At 40.0% G+C, this 17,277-nt stretch overlaps 1 protein-coding gene across 4 annotated transcripts in view; it reads left to right on the top strand.

Annotated features, from left to right (window-relative positions):
- LOC110959551 (MAM domain-containing glycosylphosphatidylinositol anchor protein 2-like) overlaps window positions 1-17,277 on the top strand; it is a 287,510-nt gene that overhangs the window by 107,658 nt on the left and 162,575 nt on the right. The gene's annotated exons all lie outside the window — the stretch shown is intronic.

Here is a 17,277-nt window from a genome sequence, read left to right as displayed (position 1 = left end):
TGGTGTGATTATGTGCTGACAATATTAGCTGATGAATAGATTCAACAGAATGCTAATAAGCAACGATTCTGACAATCAAGTAAATTTTGAAGCAAGAAACACGGTCAAGTATTTACTGGGTCAGTCTCGGCTAATATGCAGTTCTTCTGTTCTTTACTTGATTTCAGACTCTCGGTCAGACAGCTAAATTGTTAGTCGCAGTTGTACTGATAAACAATACAACTCAATTAAGCCTTCTCACAACCCCCTCTCAAAGAAATTACCTTGCTATACAACTAAACTACTTTCTCATTTGTATTTTGAAAGAAACGCATTTTGTCCCTGGTAGTGAAGACGATGCTATCGTACAGGGGTATTCAACTACAATTCAAAGAGGTCCAGTCAGATAAAATATATTAAAGCAAAGGTTTGGAACATCATAATGTCTTACTTGAATTAGTGTGATATATGTTGATGTAACCTGGTAGTTTTATTAGAGTCTGCCTGTAATCAATAACTAACCGTCAAATTAAATACATTTAGTACGGCTCAAAAGTTTTTTGACAACATTTATTAATAAATAACTTTTAAATTAGGCTGTACATCTTAAAATAAAGTGCAGAACTTGGAAAAATAATGACTGAACAACCTGAACCAGCTTATATACATCTTTAACAGTACCTAAATCTCAAAAAATGTAAACACTTTTGCATTTTTTCCTCTCTTGTATCACTCATCTTATATCCCCTGCTGCTTAATGGAAGAACTGAGCTACAGCTTAATGCCAGGATTTTAATTGTGGCCTGAATGGTGTCAGGGCCGTTCTCAAACACATCTGGAGCTCATTGGTGAGTCTGGAACGATATTTAGTTTTGATTATGTTCACAGTTGAGAAAGCATCTTCCTATCGTCTTCCTCTCTGTGTCGTTTTCCTTATTTTTTTTTTTGTCTGTCCCTCAGCTCTCATCTTTTTTCTGAAAGCAGAGCTGCGATGTTTAGCGCCTGCAATGCAGAGACTTCATTGGCCGAGTAGCGTCACGTGGGATGACTGAACTCGTATGTAATTAACGTAAAAGCTGCGCCGGTAAAATAGAAGCGACTCGTCAAATTTAAAATCCCGTTACTATTTACTGATTACAGGTCCTGGTCCATATGAGACAGCATCTGGGTCTGGATCTGGATCGTGACCACCAGTTACTGACCCCAGGGGTATTCAACCCCTATACTATGAAAAACTTCCTGTTTGAAGGAGGCACAAACTTTATGTTAGGAAGCTGGGAAGGAAAGGTGGAGTCTACAATAGGACCTTCACCTAAAAGCATGGAGTTTGTATCTTGTGCGGGACCATTAATGCTGGTTTTAAATTTCATTTCAGTAGCTGTTTCGAAATGCCACGGTTTGGGTTAAAATGTGACCCTTTCACAATGTAGTTTAAGTTTCTCGATGTTCTGCGTTGCCAGGGTTAACAACTCCTGCCTGGAAAGGTAACAGTTAGGCAACAAAATAAATGGTGAAGATATGGTGATTAGAAATGATCCGTCTCAAACATTATCTGGGAGAAAACATGATAATGAAGATTTCAGTTTTATAGTAGTGTAACTTTTAGTAAGAAAACCTGCAAAGTGTGATAGCATCTTTCTGCATTGTGACGATGATGTGAGTTGTGATAAATAAATTGCTAGTGTGCATATAACCTATACAAGTTGCTGTGCCTTTGTCTGTTCCATGGGTTTGCTACAAGTACAGTCACCAAACCCTGAATAGACTTTACCCACTGAATGAAGACATAAAATCAATTGTTTTGAATATGATTCTACTGAGTAAATGGCACAGGACTCTGGTTCCCCCGTTGCAAGCATGGTGTTTGCTGATTCTTTGGGGTATTTGAATCATGGTTCGTTTAGTCTCTTTGCTAAAAGACTAATTGGTCCTGGGGGTGGGCCACTCCACTGTACAAAGGTGGTGAATTTTTGGTTTGGTTGGACACCCCATAATTTGTTGACGAGATTACGTATCTCATCTGGCCTTGGAATACCACTGAAGAAACTAGAAAATGTTGCTGGAGAGAAAATGGTCCTGCTTCGCCTCAGCGACCTGACTCTGGATAAGCATAAAAAATGAAATCAGAAATTAAAGTTGAATTTCCTGCGCTGCTCGCTTTGAAGTATTCTCTTCTAAACCCGACAAAAACAACTCTGCATATTTATTCTCTTCAGCAAACCTCACAGTCGCCACCACACGGACATCAGTTAATCTGATAGCTGACGGAGTTCATCTCATCAGCCAAATGGTGTAAATCCAAACCTCATGCATCCACATCTCCATCTGATTGGTCAAATGCTTACCTGCTGCCTGTGAGGCATGTGTAAATGAAATAATTTTTCTTCTTCATTTCCTGCAGTCTTTTGCAATGTGTTTGTCACCGATTTTCATATTGCAGTAATGATTAAAACACGATTTATCGCTCAGCACAAGTCATTTACTGCTGCCCAAATATACAGGTTGTCAAATAAAGTCAGAGGGAGTGAAAGCAAAGAATCTCAGCTGATGGCGAAATGGAAAACAAATTGCTGTGCCTTAAACCTGCTCAGTCCAGGTCAGCATTTACTGAACAGGCTTTGATAAAGGACCACTTTAAAACTCTCTTTGAGAGACTCTGAACGAGCTCTTCAACTGTGAATAAATTGAAAAGATGCAGTGCAGGGAAGAAGAAAACAGACATGCATTTGATTGTATGTTTTTACAGATTGAACAGGAGAGAAGAGAGCCACTGTACTGTTTGTCCATATGCTAATGTTGTGCAGATGATATTGATGTTGTCTGCCTAGTCAGCCACTGCCCGTTTGACAGTAGCTGTGAAATTGTAAGAATCGGGTGCTGTGGATTTTGTGAAAAACAACCCACTGGGCTGTAGATATCATTTCACTGAAGCCGACACACACACACATCTTCCCTCTTTCCTGATATTTCTCACTACATTCCTTCAAAAGGATTAGAATAAGACAATAGCCTGCTTTCTCTGTGTTATCTGTGGAGGGACTTACGCAGCCCTTACTCCACACTGCTGCCGCAGAAGCCAGAGAATTTTAATGAGGATACTGGGTGTGTGGATTTTGTGTGTGTTTGTCGACACACGGGGCTCAAGTCTGAGCTTGAATAATTTTTTGGCAACAACGGCGTTCATCTAGATTCGAGACGTGTGAATGTGTGTGTCCATTTCTTTGTGTGCTCATGCATGTGAGAAGAAACAAAAATAGCGGCTGCCCATTGGGTTCAAGCACATGCTTATGCATGAACACACTCTCCACCAGTAAGGTCCTGACTCACACAAACATGTCAAAGGCTTAACTTGTCTTGGCATACGCCTCCTCAGCTGTGCAACACTGTGCATCAGCATGTGGGGCGAGGTCGGCTTGGGGAAGTGTCTGCTTTTTTGTTTGCCTTCCCTCGATGGAGTTCATGAAGGAGCTCGGAGACCAAACGGCGGCTGATGGTGTTTGTTCTGCGGACGTGCTGGCTTTGCTTTATCCAGTCGGTCAGTGAAAGTGGCGCTTCCTATCTCATCAGGTGTCTAATTCGTGCTGCTCCGCTGCAAGGTGCCTGAGTGAATGTGAGCAGAAGAAGCATTCTGCAGGAAAAAGTTGGCTCACAGACGGATACGATATGCTGATAAAAAAAAGTGAGCTTTGACTGAGGCTTTTGCAGGTTCTATTAACTCCTAGATCCCTTCAATACTGCTGTTTGCACTCAGTGCTTGCATCCTATACCTTTGAGAGGCCTCTCTAAAGTGATTAGGTAATATATTTGGGTGTATGCAGAGGGAAGTGTGTGGGATGGAGATCTCAGGGGAGCCTATTGATTAGTGGATTCATTTGGAAGTAGCAGGTGCTGGAGGCAGGTTCAATAGGTTGAGTTATGACTCAGATTGGAGGAAGATACAATTGCTAACGAGTAGACCGTCTTGTCATAATATATTTAAGTATTTATTTCTCCTCTATTTTATCTGCTATGCTTTGTAAACCCTGGATAGTACTGTGTAGCTGCTTGAAAGTGTCTCTGGTTGGCTTTTTAATGTTTCTAGCTGGTCATCTGCGGGCAAAAATCAACATTATCTGTCGTTTTGTGTTGCACTTCTTTATCCTTTGCATTGTTGGAAATGGAATAATGTGAGGTCAGACTGTTAATTTTTGTTTTGCATTTGTCACAGATTATGTTCCTACGTTGTTGTTGCATCATGAGAACAATCTTTTAGGTAACCCCTCGCTTGATTATATTTGAATGGTATACACTCAAGAAATGGTCATTATTAACTATTTCAATGCCAATAGGTATTGGCAGCAGGCGTCCTTGTGCACATATCAATTGGTCAGAAGGTGTTTTATTGTCCATCTTGATCACTGAAAAGCAGAAAGTAACCCAGATTAAATGGGCAACCTCTTGTGTTCAAATGAGTAATTGCATGCAACTTTTCTGCTGGAGTAGTCTCCCTGGAAACCTACAAAATGAAACTTAGTAACATGTGTCGGATGTGTTTTCACCCAGATCATGACCTTTTCTTGAAACTAATTAAGTATTTTCTGTGGCTAAACCCAACACAGACTGAAAAGGCAAGTAAACTGTGAACAACCTAAAAAATAATGATCTGGAACAGAACTCATGCTCTAGTCTGCTTGATGAAAATCTGCTTTTCTTATGCCATTATCACCCTCCAACCTAAAAATATGGACTTTTTTCCTTTTTGTGAGGAAAACTTTTGTTGTACTCCCACTATTATTTGCGGTGGTAAGAGGCGCATTGTGGCAACAACTCAAGATGCTATTTAATGGACTGGTAACAAAAGAAATGGATGCGCCTGTAACCTGACAAAATAATAAGCCCCTTGGAAATAATGCTTAGCTGCTGCTGGTAGCAGGCTAGTTAGCTGAGTTAACATTCATAGCATCTGTTGGAGCAGACAAACACATTGTAATTGATTCCATGCACATTTTTGTCAACATGTAGAATTCTTCCAATAAAAACATTTTGTCAACAACACAAACAGCATATATGGGATGATGTATGTTAATTATTTGGGTTATTATTGTATTGTAGGACCTTTCCCCTCCTCAAATATACAGTGGCCTCTCCCCTCCCAGGCGATTTAAAGGGTCAGTTCACCCAAATTACTTTTAAAATGAGCTTTTTCTCAATAGACTCTTGTGGCATCCAGGCTAGTTAGTGTTTTTTGGTCTTGGGTTTGTTTGTAGGGGAAATTGAATCTCATTTGTGATGTTTGCATTTAGTTGAAACATTGAAAATTCAACATTACATAGCAGGAATGTGAAGATCAACATAATTGGACACATGGACACACAAATGTTACTCAAACTAGGAGTTGAAAGTTGGCTTGTCTTCGTTTGTAGCAGTTGCGATCAAAATGGAGAGAACCTTGTTAAAACTGAAAAATGAGCCACTGTTCCTGCATATAACGGTAATAATAAAAAACACAGAGACATCTCTTCCTCAGGTGAGAAATCAAGTAAAATAACACACACATAATCCAAGACAACACTAACTTGGTGCGGATATTTTGAGCTTTCTGATTAGACTGGACTTCGTATTGTCAGCACAGAGAGTAGAGATTGTTCCCAGTACAACACTAATGCAGATTTCCACTGACCTCATTCCTATAGACTGCTTCTGCAGCAGAAAACATTCCCAGGAAACCTATAGATGCTACAGGTAATGAGATTTCTGGACTTCATATGCAGGAGACTGACTCAGAAGCACAGCTTTTATTATAAACATTGGAGGACAGGCTGCTGCAGTGAGCTGGCGTGGGGATCCAGGGAAGCGTGGCGAGAGGCCGGACAGGTGGCTGAATGACATTCTGGAGACTGTAGAGGCTGCACGTGGCGACTGACATCGAGTTTGGTTGTGGCAGTAGGTTGGCGAGGAGATAACTGGAGATGACGGGAAAGTCAGACACAAGGTTCCAGCTCGAGTTCCAATGAAAGCAAAACACCGGGAAGCAACCTGCAAGCAGAGTTTTGGCCGATGATGTTACCACCGGTGCTGGCAGAACAATCTGGCAAGGACTGGAATACTGGGACAGGGTTTAAATACTGCAGCTGGATGACTAGAAGATGATTCTCAGGTGTTTCAGGTGATTTGCCACATTTGGAAGACTGTTAATCTCCGGAGGGAAATTCACTTGTTGTGGAGGTCAAATAAGATAAAAATACAGAAAATATAGAAAAAAATCAAGAGAATATGCATGGGTGACACAGAAATGTGAAAAATGAACAGAATGTGCAAATTACATAAGTAGGTGCACATGAGTTTCAAAATAAACTGCCTGGCCAAAAAAAGTCACACACATATGTTGTTGGACCGCCTTTAGCTTTGAGTATAGCACTCATTCACTATGGCATCGTTTTGACAAGCTTCTGCAATGTCACAGCATTTATTTCTGTCCAAAGATGCATTCATTTTTCACCAAGATCTTATACTGAAGATTGGAGAGTCGGACTGCTGTGCAGTCTTCTCCGGCACATCCCAAAGATTCTCAATGGGGCTGAGGTCTAGACTCTGTGGAGGCCAATCTAGGTGTGAAAATTATGTCTCATGCTCCCTGGTCCACTCATTCACAATTTGTACCCCATGAATCCTGGCATCGTCATCTTGGAACACGCCCATGCCATCAAAGAAGAGAAACTCCATTGATGTAAAGACCTGGTCATTCAGTATATTCAGGCAGTCAGCTGACCTCATTCTTTGGGAACATAATGTTGCTGAACCTGACCAACCCCAGATCATAAACCTAACCCCCACAGGCTGGTAGGCACTAGCCATGATGAGGGCATCACTTCTTCCACCTCTCTTCTTACCCTGATGCCCCCATCACTTTAGAACAGGATAAATCTGGACTCATCAGACCACATTTGTTCCTCGGAAATGATGGTTCAGCACTGACCTTTCAGGTTTTAGTAAAGCGTTGGAAGGTTCTTGACTTGATTTTAGTAGTTTCAGAAATCTCTGTAGATGTTTTCTTTGCTTGATGCAGGCCAATAATTTGACCCTTCTGAGACAGATTAACATCCTTTCCATTACAACAGAGTATATCTTCCAACATGGATGTTTAAGAAATGAGAAGCTACTCACTGCATCAGCTAGGGTTAAATACGTTGTTGCAGCTGAAGAGTATTCATCACTGCAGTAATTATCCAGTCGAAGGCTCTTACTTATTTGGTTCGTTAAATCCAAGTGGCAACTTTGTTTTGGCCAAGTAGTGACATTTAGAATGCAAAGTGTTCAGGTTGTGAAGTGGTTTCATCAGTAGCCCAAGTGTTAGAGTCCTTTTGTGATCTGGTAGATGTAGACCTATTTGAAAAGTCTTATTGTTGTGGGGAGGAATGACCTCCTGTACTGTTGGACAACACCTCCCACCCCATGATGACAAGCAGTTTGGTCAGCATCCTCTGCTCCGCCACCTTCTGCAGGGTGACCAACTGACAACCAACAACAGACAGGACTTTCCTAATGAACTTATTCAGTCTTTTGGCATCCTTTGCCTTGATGCCTGCACCCCAGCACACCACAGCAAAGACGATGTCGCTCACCACCACAGACTGATAGAACATCAGGAGCATGCGGTTGTATACAGTGAAGAACCTGAACCTCCTGAGGAAGTAGAGCCAGCTCATGCCCTTCTTGCAGACAGCCTCAGTGTTTGTAGACCACTCCAGCTTGTTGTCCAGGCTCACTCCTGTGTACTTGTAAGTAAGAACCACATAGCCACACCCATACAAAGGGTGCATTTGATACCAATTCAAAAATACAGCCAGAAAATGACTTTGTATGCCCCAAAACACTATATGTCACATGCAGTAGGTCAGAAATACCAAGATGTCCAGACACATCCAACTACAATATGCAGTATGCAAACCAGCATGCCTTTCTGACCCACAATCCTCTACACAGTTACGTCATGCTGTCTCGAGCCAGTCTAAGCAATCTTTTGCCCCGAGGGGACACACACCGATGACTCATTGCTCATTTCGTACAACAGACTGTGATGGATATATGAGCAAGACGGTCAAAGTTTAAGCTGCAAATTTATGATGACGTAGAATGTCCTAATTTTATGCATGCAGCAGCTGCAGGACAATCAGAAAGGAAATAAAATTGCAATTTGAAATGCAGCCAAAGATGCAAATACACACAGACAAAAGAGACAAGGGGAAACCTTTTAAACACAATGCACAAGATTAATTCCACTGTGACAGCAGACACATAATTTTGAGTGTTATCCATTCGTCTCCACTGTATCAGGAACTGGTTCTGGAAAGAGATGTGGAATTTGAAAGGCTTTTTTTTATTGCTTTAAAGACCCCCTCTGGTGAAAATCAAGATTTCTGCCTTGTTAATATGTCCATATGGTGTTTTTGTTGAAAACTTGTGAGCGAAAAAAAGCAGTCAACATCATTCCTGGTTGCAGAACCAGATTTAATGCCCAATAAATGTGTCTGTTCACATGAATAGTTGGGTTTATGACATTTCAGTGGTAGCTGCTTTAAAAGTCCCTTTTTGGTCATTGACTAAAGCCCCCTTAAGGTGGTGATCTTTTTTTTCTTCTTTTTTACCTTGTTAACATGTCTGTGTGGTGTGTTTTATGTGCTAGAGGACACATGAGAGGAATAAGCACCAAGGCTGAGTATTTTCACCTTGAAACTGCAGCTTACGGATGATAGTCTCAACAACAGATTCAGACTTTCAGGGTTTTACATGTAACAAACCTAAAGAATCAATCTTGCTGTGTTATTCTTCTTCTTCAGAATCACTGTCTGGTTCACTTGCCATTGTGCAGCTTAGAGTAGTTTTACAGTGTTTGAGAAGAGTTGTAGGTGAGCTGGTGTGTTTAACAATGTTAAACTTAAATTTACATCATTTCAAGAAAGGAAGAGATTATTTTCATGAAAAACTCTTTTAAATGTGTATTTTTGATACACAGAAATGTATTTTTAGGGGTTCAATAACCAGAGAGAGATTCTAGGTATCACCACTGGAATTGAGTTTATCCACAAAGCTACAAAGATTAGACAAAAACCGTGGCTTCTACTATTGCTTTCTCAAGTGCTATGTTAGCACTGCTTCCACTTCTTTTATGTTACAGGAATCATATGGCATGACCTTGCTGTTGCATTTTTTATTTTTTTTTTGGAAAAAAATTGGGAAATGGCAAATTAAAAAGCCCAAATTTGAAAATACAAAAATGCAGCTCAGGTCCTGCAGCTCTCCTCTCTGTGTCCTCAGCTTCAAGCATGCAATCCAAAAGTCCATTGTAATTTTTTTTGCTTCAAACACCACTCAAATTCCACTTTCCTGAGCAAAAGTCCACTTTTTCACCTTTTCAGTCATCACATCCTCTACCCATTCTAGACCTTTCTCCTCCTCACCTGATACAGGTGAAAAGACGTGGTCTTCTGAAAAGCCTGAAAAGAGAGCCGTAAGGATGAATCTAAATTGCTCTCAGACCACTTGATTTACAATATCCTGAAAGGTTCTATTGGAATCTTCACCAAATGGCGCCATAAAAATACAGCCTACTTCAGCTTTAAGATAGCCAGACATACGGAGAATTTAAACCATTATGCTAAAGGGCTGTAAAATATTCAACCCTTTGCTGGATTCATGCATTGCACAAGCCCACATAGCATCTGCACAAAACCTCACATGACATCTTTGTCATCAATTGTGGACTGAAAACGGATCCAGAAATGGCTGACAGCCTCCATCTCAGTATCTCCGTATGATGTAATCTGCAAATCTGTGATACAAAGTGATGTATTATACAATTTTCTGAAAAGATACCATAATGTATGTAGACAAAGATATATGTGCGGAGCCTGTTAAGTGCTTTTGGATGTAAATGACCTGGGGTGATGAATGGTGTGATCCAGCGACGGTGAGTTATCTGAGGCTTGTTTGAATCAGGACAGAATGAATCAGCACATTATGTGTACATTATGTAAATGTTTGCTGGTGTGGTTAATGGAGGTAACGCCAGTTCACGACTGCCCATTACTCTTTCAAGGACTTGCTCTGGGGAGGGGCCCTTAATCAGAGCAGTGGAGTCAACCTCGTCTCTCGCTTTTGTTTTTCTCACCATCAGGAGCTTAAAACATTCTACAGTGTGTTTGTGTTGTGTATGCTTATGTGATTATCTCTTGTAGAATTCCATTCGGATGTGCTTTTTGTTTTTTAACAGCCGGCGAGAAAAGGCGGCGATGACAGCTAGCTATTATTTAGACTGTGTTTTCGGATATGGACAAGAAAACCCCAATTATAATCCCTAAATCTCCAGTATAAATCAAAATAAATAATGATGATATTGATCTGGAGTTCCGCTTGCTGTAAAACAGTGAATTCTTGAGTGAAACTGTATTTAATGACTATCTGTGAAGGAATCTCTGGAGGACAGAAGTCCTGAGGCAAAAACCAGCAGAAGACCGATGTTAAACAAATACATGCAGAGCTTTGGTTTGTGTGTTGCTACCAAAGAAGACCAAGGAGAAATTAAATTCAGCAGCCTAAACTGTTGACTCTTCAGACGTTATCAGCCAGTTAAATGGCCCGTTATTCTTGCAACTCCATAGATATGGGTCTTAGGGACCTCCTTCACTTTCTAGCAGGCTGGTGGGCATTTTATCTGAAGCTAATCGAGTAGTTTTGATCCCTAAACTTAACCGAACAGTGAAAGAAAATGCAAGAAAACACAGAGTGAAAAGCTGTGTGCATTAACAAAGGGTAATATGAAAGCTAAGTCAAACAATAATACAATAAGGAAACTAGAAAAGCACTCGGAGAGCGCATACCTCCGCCATGCCGTTTGTCTGTCCGTCTGTGTGTGTGTGTGTCCGTGTGTGTGTCTGTTTGTCTGTTAACAGCATAACTCAAAAAGTCATGGACGGATTTTCACCAAATTTTTACAGGATGTCCGGAAGAGCAAGAGTAAGAATTGATTAGATTTTGGAGGTGATCCGAATCACCGTCTGGATCCAGGAATTTTTTGAAGTTCGAAGGACAGTTGAGAGATGGCCGCCAGACCTTCAAAAAATTCCTGGATCCAGACGGTGATTCGGATCACCTCCAAAATCTAATCGATTCTTACTCTTGCTCTTCCGGACATCCTGTAAAAATTTGGTGAAAATCCGTCCATGACTTTTTGAGTTATGCTGTTAACAGACAAACAGACACACACACGGACACACACACACAGACGGACAGACAAACAAACTCCGGTGATTACATATCCTCCTGGCGGAGGTAATAAGAAGTAACTGCAACTGATCTTAAGTGAAAGTGACTAATGGCACCATTAAGACCTCCAACATTCAAATGTTGACTTTTGTTCCACAAGCTGAGAGTACCATGAGATTATGTTTTATCTTGATATAAAAACAAAAAAATGTTCTCATTATTTCCAATTTTTATGTACCCATGAAAAAATTTAAAAATAAATTTCTGCTGGACCCGAATATCTGAATATTCGGTTGTTGTGGTGGTGTCCGAATATTCATTTTGAGATCCGAATACTGGGATTTCACTTCACTTCTCTCACGTTCATAAACGGAAGACAAAAGCCGAAGATGGAGATATCCATGCTGATGCTGATGCTAATGCTCATGCTGCTGGACTCCAATGTTGAACACCCTTAGAAGTAAGATCAAAGTTCTCGAAAATGGGCTTCAAAACCCAATAATACAGCATGCATTTTTACATCAGACATCACATCTAGCATCAAACAGCATGAGGCCGACCTGCTGTTTGGAACACAGCAGTTCATTAAAGAAAGAAATCTATTTTTTTATTTGATGCAGTATTGCAACACATTTTAGTCAGTACCTGTTCACTAATTCTCCCCCCCCCCCCCCCCCCAACTACACACCTTCAACATCCAATACATTCATTTAAACTTAATGAAAGATTTAAAAAGAAAAAAACTCTCTTCATATAAATATGTTCTTAGATGTGGTTTTAATTGAAAAATGAACCTGTGACATTAGCAGAGGCGTGGATGCTCTACTTTGTTATTTAACGAAACTGCCTTCAGGTCATCACTGAGCAATGTTCTCCCATCCTGAGGTGATCTTTGGCCAGACCAAACGAAACAGAAGGTCATTAGGCTGCATCCAGAGAAGAACTCCATCATGTCAGCGGTGCTTTGCCTCCAACTCTAATGGTGGGTTTCTAGGTGTTGTTGTTTAGATCGCTGCTCTGTGGCCTGCCTGTTTTCTAGGGAGATGAATTAGAGAGGCGATGGGCTGAGGCAGACGCCACTGTCTGAGGGAGAGGATGAAGAGGAGATTCATTACTCCTCACCCCAGTAACACGCAAACACAAACACACACTAAGGCAACAAAAAACACAAACACACACACAAGGAGCAGAACTGGCCCTCATTATTTCCCCATTTCCATCACCAGGAGGAAGTGAGGGGTTGCAGCCCTTTTCAGAGAGGCTGCTGACGTCTGCCCCTCCATTTATCACACACAATGTCCACGGCCAAACACACAATGGGCTTTTAGACACACCTACAGACAGGCAGCGCTCGTCCAGAGACAACACAAATCGAAAACCAACTAAGGAGGATGGAGGTGTTGCTGAGATTCCAGAGTAACAGTTCATCATCTGTGAGCTTAAATTTAATCTCGTTTCCCAATGTTTGACTTCAAGGGGTAAGGAGCAATCAAGAGTTTATATTTAGGCTCCTGGAGATTTAAAAAGCAAAAAAAAGTTTCATTTTTCACATTAGCAGTCAGTACCTCATAGAGACAAGCCCAATTTACTCCACATTAGTTTCTTCTTCGAATTCTAACAAGACCGCTGTCCTCTATTTCCATTTCTGCTACTGTATGGCTCACCGCTGCTCCATTGACTCTGTTTTGCATCACTACTTTAATTGGCAGTAATTACATTTAACCAGGTCTGATGACTGCGGCCTGAGAGACGCAGTTAGTTCCCATCGCCTTTCTGCATATCCGACGATGGCTCAAGAGAGAAAGGAAAAAAGAGATTTTTATAGAGAAAGAGAGGGAGGAAAGCGGCTTTCTCCTCCCGCCTCCAGTAGAAATTCAACTTCAAGTAAACTCAGGAATGTGGAAATACTTAATGAAGAATGCAGCGCTTGTTAGGCAGAGCGGCAGAGGCATGCCAAACAGCCGCCACGGCAGGAGGTGGCATGTTGCCATTTACAAGCTTTAACCCAACTTGTCCAGTTGGGTTAAGGTTGCCAGTGGAGACTGAAGAGGAGTCTTCATAAAACCCCGAAACTCAACCGCGTGCCCTTTTATAGTTTGTTAAAGTGCTTGTTTTGGCCTCTGGTAGCTGACCCACTGATTACATTTCAGTTCAGAACTTCACATATTAAACTGTGAATCTGCAGTGCTTTATTAGAAAGGAGATATTTTTCTTTTTTTTCCCCCTCCTGATGCAACCAGAACAAAGGCAGCGATTCATTCACTGGTGTTTGTTTTTTAAAATAAAAACAGTAAATGCCAGTGACATTCAGTTCAGTGCAGAAGTAGCTAATTAGACGTGTTTTCAAAAGCGTGTTTGTTGTCTGCCTTTCAGTGCTTTTTCACTTTTTATCAGGCTTATTCAAAACCTGGAATGAGCCGCCGCTGTAGGTCAGAGTGCATAACCTGCATTTCAATTAAATTTAAAAAAAAAAAAGAACATATTCAGCAATACACTTGTGCATAATCTTTGAAATTAATGTTTATCCAGAATTTAAAAGGCTTGAATGGCTGTCATTATTATATCAGCACGACAAACAATCAAAACATTATCATAATATTCTATTAAAATGATGATTCACAGCTTCCACAAAGTATACATCAAGAGTAATAATGAAATTTTGAAAATAAAATTTTGAATAATATGCATAAATGTGTGAGATTTACTTAAAATATTAGATATATTATATATACCACTATAAATATTTCATTTAGTCAGGTAAAACTACATTTAAAAAAATGCGTCTTAACCTTAAAATGTCAGCCAGTAAATTTATACAATGTAATATTGTAGAGTTTTATCCTTAATATGAAAACTTATCAGGCAAATTTGCAAGGACAGTCTTATTGTTCTTTATTCCTCTACTGTTAATATTCAGCTTAATCTGGTAAATTTGCGTTTCATGTGTAATATAGTCGCATTTTAACCTTAAAATGAACATTATTCCAGTATATTTACACAACATTAAATATTTTAGGAGTTTTAACCTTATTATTTAAGCTTTTTTAAGGTAGATTTTAAATGACTGTTGTATTTCTCTTTTTTGGAAAGAACCTTGACCCAACATCTGCATCATATAAAGAACAGCTGACAATCTAGTGTCTTTTTAATGCATTTAAAAGCCTTCTCGCTGATAATTCAATGTGAAGTTGAATACGACTTCTATGTCTGTAAAGTGCACATGAATCTGACGTTACAGCTAGTATCCCTTTAGACTAGCTTAACACAGAGATTTACATTTAAATTCATAATATATGCAGAGCATTGAGAGATGGCAAACATCCTCTGCAAATGTGAATAATAAACCAGTCTATCACTTTTATTTTCTACACCCTGGTGGGTGCATGGCCTCTTTACACGGAAATGAGCATAAAGTTCCTGTATTTTTTAATCAGACTACTTTTATATAGCAAGTGAGAACTTTATCAAACAAGGCTTGATCACATTTTTTTGCAAACATGAGCTGTCGGCTGCTTGGGAACTTCATCCCTTACGTCCTCTACTTCAGTCTGTTGATGTTAAGTTTAGCATATTGCACAAACTCTGAAAAATTATGAAGTTTCATAGTACTGCACTTGGTCTAAAAAATGCACACATAAGAATCCCAAAATTAAAGCTCGATGTCTTGTTTTGCCATAGAGTTCTGGTCATGGGTTCTTACATCAGAAGTAATTTTTAAGAGACTCTTGAATAAACAAAACAGCAGCAACAGCATTAAACAAGAACAACATGACATGCTGAATGTCATTTGTTTAGTCTCAAAACAAAGAAGATGTAAAAATGGCACGTTGTGTGATTTGATCTGTTAGCTGGGACCTGATGTCACTGCGAGGTTCCAGGAAAACAGCAGATACTTCTAAGTCATGGCTCTGAGAAGAAATAGTCCCTCAGTGGCTTTTTTTTTTTAAATTTAGATTTTTTTTCATTTACTGTTACTTGCTTTCAAGAAAGCCAGCAACCATATTTCTCAGAATGTCTAAACATCTCATTAACCCTCTTAACTCCTCAGAACTGTTTATGGAGACGACATAACTATGACTAGAAGTAGAGAAAACTCAGTAATGTCTTCTGTGGAGTATGATACAGTTATAATATCATTACCTCCGCCAGGAGGTCATGTAATCACCGGAGTTTGTTTGTCTGTTTGTTTGTTTGTTTGTCTTTTAACAGCATAACTTAAAAAGTCATGGATGAATTTTCACCAAATTTTTTACAGGATGTCCGGAAGAGCAGAAGTAACAAACGATTAGATTTTGGAGGTGATCCGGATCACCGTCTGGATCCAGGATTGTTTTGAAGGAGTCTGTACAATTGCAATTGCAATTCAATTGTACAGACAGAGGTCGCCGGATCGATCCCAGGCGACGGCCGAGCTAGTCGGGACCGAGTGCTTTTCTAGTGAATTATAACTACTTTTTTCATTCTACATCAGCTGTGGAAGAAAGTTTCACCAGGATAGATGTGTGTTCTCTAACAACTTGCTGACAATTGGCTCCTCTGTTTACGGTTTTTGAGCCGTGCCGCTTTTATTTTAATGATCAAGACTGTATAATTTTCCTTTTAAACTCCTAATTTATTACCATACCCGTCTCCTCTCTGCCCCGTGTAAACACTTCCTGCAGTTCAGCCAAAGAGAAAGATATTTTGTCATGCGACTGTTGGTAACCGCTGAGTCATGGCTTCTCAGTTGCAACAAGAAGCATAAAACTTTTAGTTTTTTACAGGATCTCATGCAACTTGTTTATGTGAAATAAAAATGGAATAATTCTTTCTGGTTGTACAGTTTCATTGGTTGTGATAAAAGATTTCATTTGGAATTTCTTCTTTTTTTGTAGATACCATGTTTTTAAACCCACTGGTGGATTTAAGGTTCAGAGGGTTAAGGTGTAATATGGATTCAGCTTATCAGGGCATTTATCTAATGATTAATTCATACAATGTGTTAAGTCTTTTAGCAGTATAGTTTTCTTATCTATTTTTAACGATGTATTATTCTTGTATTGCTTTAAGGTTGCTGCAAAAGAACAAATGTCACCACAGTTTTGTTACAGGAAGTAAAATGGCAATAAAACTACAAAAAATTCCCTCATAGCTTGCTAATTGTATAAGAATGAGTAGCTTGAGCCTTTTTGCAGATGCAGAGGCGCTACTAGCAGCAAAAATCATGTCTTTAGCATTTTGAAATTAGGACTTTGATCTTGTTTTGCAAACATACAACATGCACACATCTGTTCTACATGTTTTAAGAAGACAATTATACCTTTTTTTTTTTTTTTTAGCAGGAACTGTCTGTATTCTCAGCTTATGAGGCCTAAAAATTCATAATAGTCCTAAAATATCCATCATTGCTTCATCACTATAAATGTGTGGATTATCATTTAAAGAACCGGTGAGATACATTCTTATTGTCCACCGTCTCCGGTCACTTTTCACATCCCTCAATACAGAAATGTGCCACAGTCAGACGTCACACAATGAGTGAACGAGCTCCTCCCTGGTTTCCCTCCCCTCCACCGCTTTCATCCCGCCGACAGCACTGCAGCACACCAAGCTGCTCATATCTCACGTCTCGCAGTTTAGCGAGATATCTCAGCTACACAGGCGCCGCCGTCAGAGTGGACTTATTGCAGAAATAGATGCCCTCACCCACCCTTCCGAACACATCCATCCGCCGCCACAATCACACTTTAGTATGAAGCAACAGCTGACACCAAATAGATACAGCAGGCAGGAGGTAGTTATTGTGGAGTGTATAGCCATGAGATAGAGGTCACTGTTCCCAAGTGGTTGAGAGATGGAGGGAAAGGAAATGTTCTGACGGTAAATTACATGTTGGACTCACATCTTCCATCAGAGGCCTGTGCAGGAGATGGATGTTATATATCACTGATATGACTCATTAACCTTTTGACCGGCATAAATGAAATGCATTAAAGTGCACCGTTAAGCAGCCCGGAATTACACACCATCGATATCATGTTTTATTTGCGCTGCCTTATTTGATGTGCTGTGTTTACA

The sequence above is a fragment of the Acanthochromis polyacanthus genome, chromosome 16, assembly GCF_021347895.1.
Source record: "Acanthochromis polyacanthus isolate Apoly-LR-REF ecotype Palm Island chromosome 16, KAUST_Apoly_ChrSc, whole genome shotgun sequence".
NCBI lineage: Eukaryota > Metazoa > Chordata > Actinopteri > Pomacentridae > Acanthochromis > Acanthochromis polyacanthus.
Note: the sequence above shows the minus strand (reverse complement) of the source record. Positions and strands in the feature narration are given on the sequence as shown.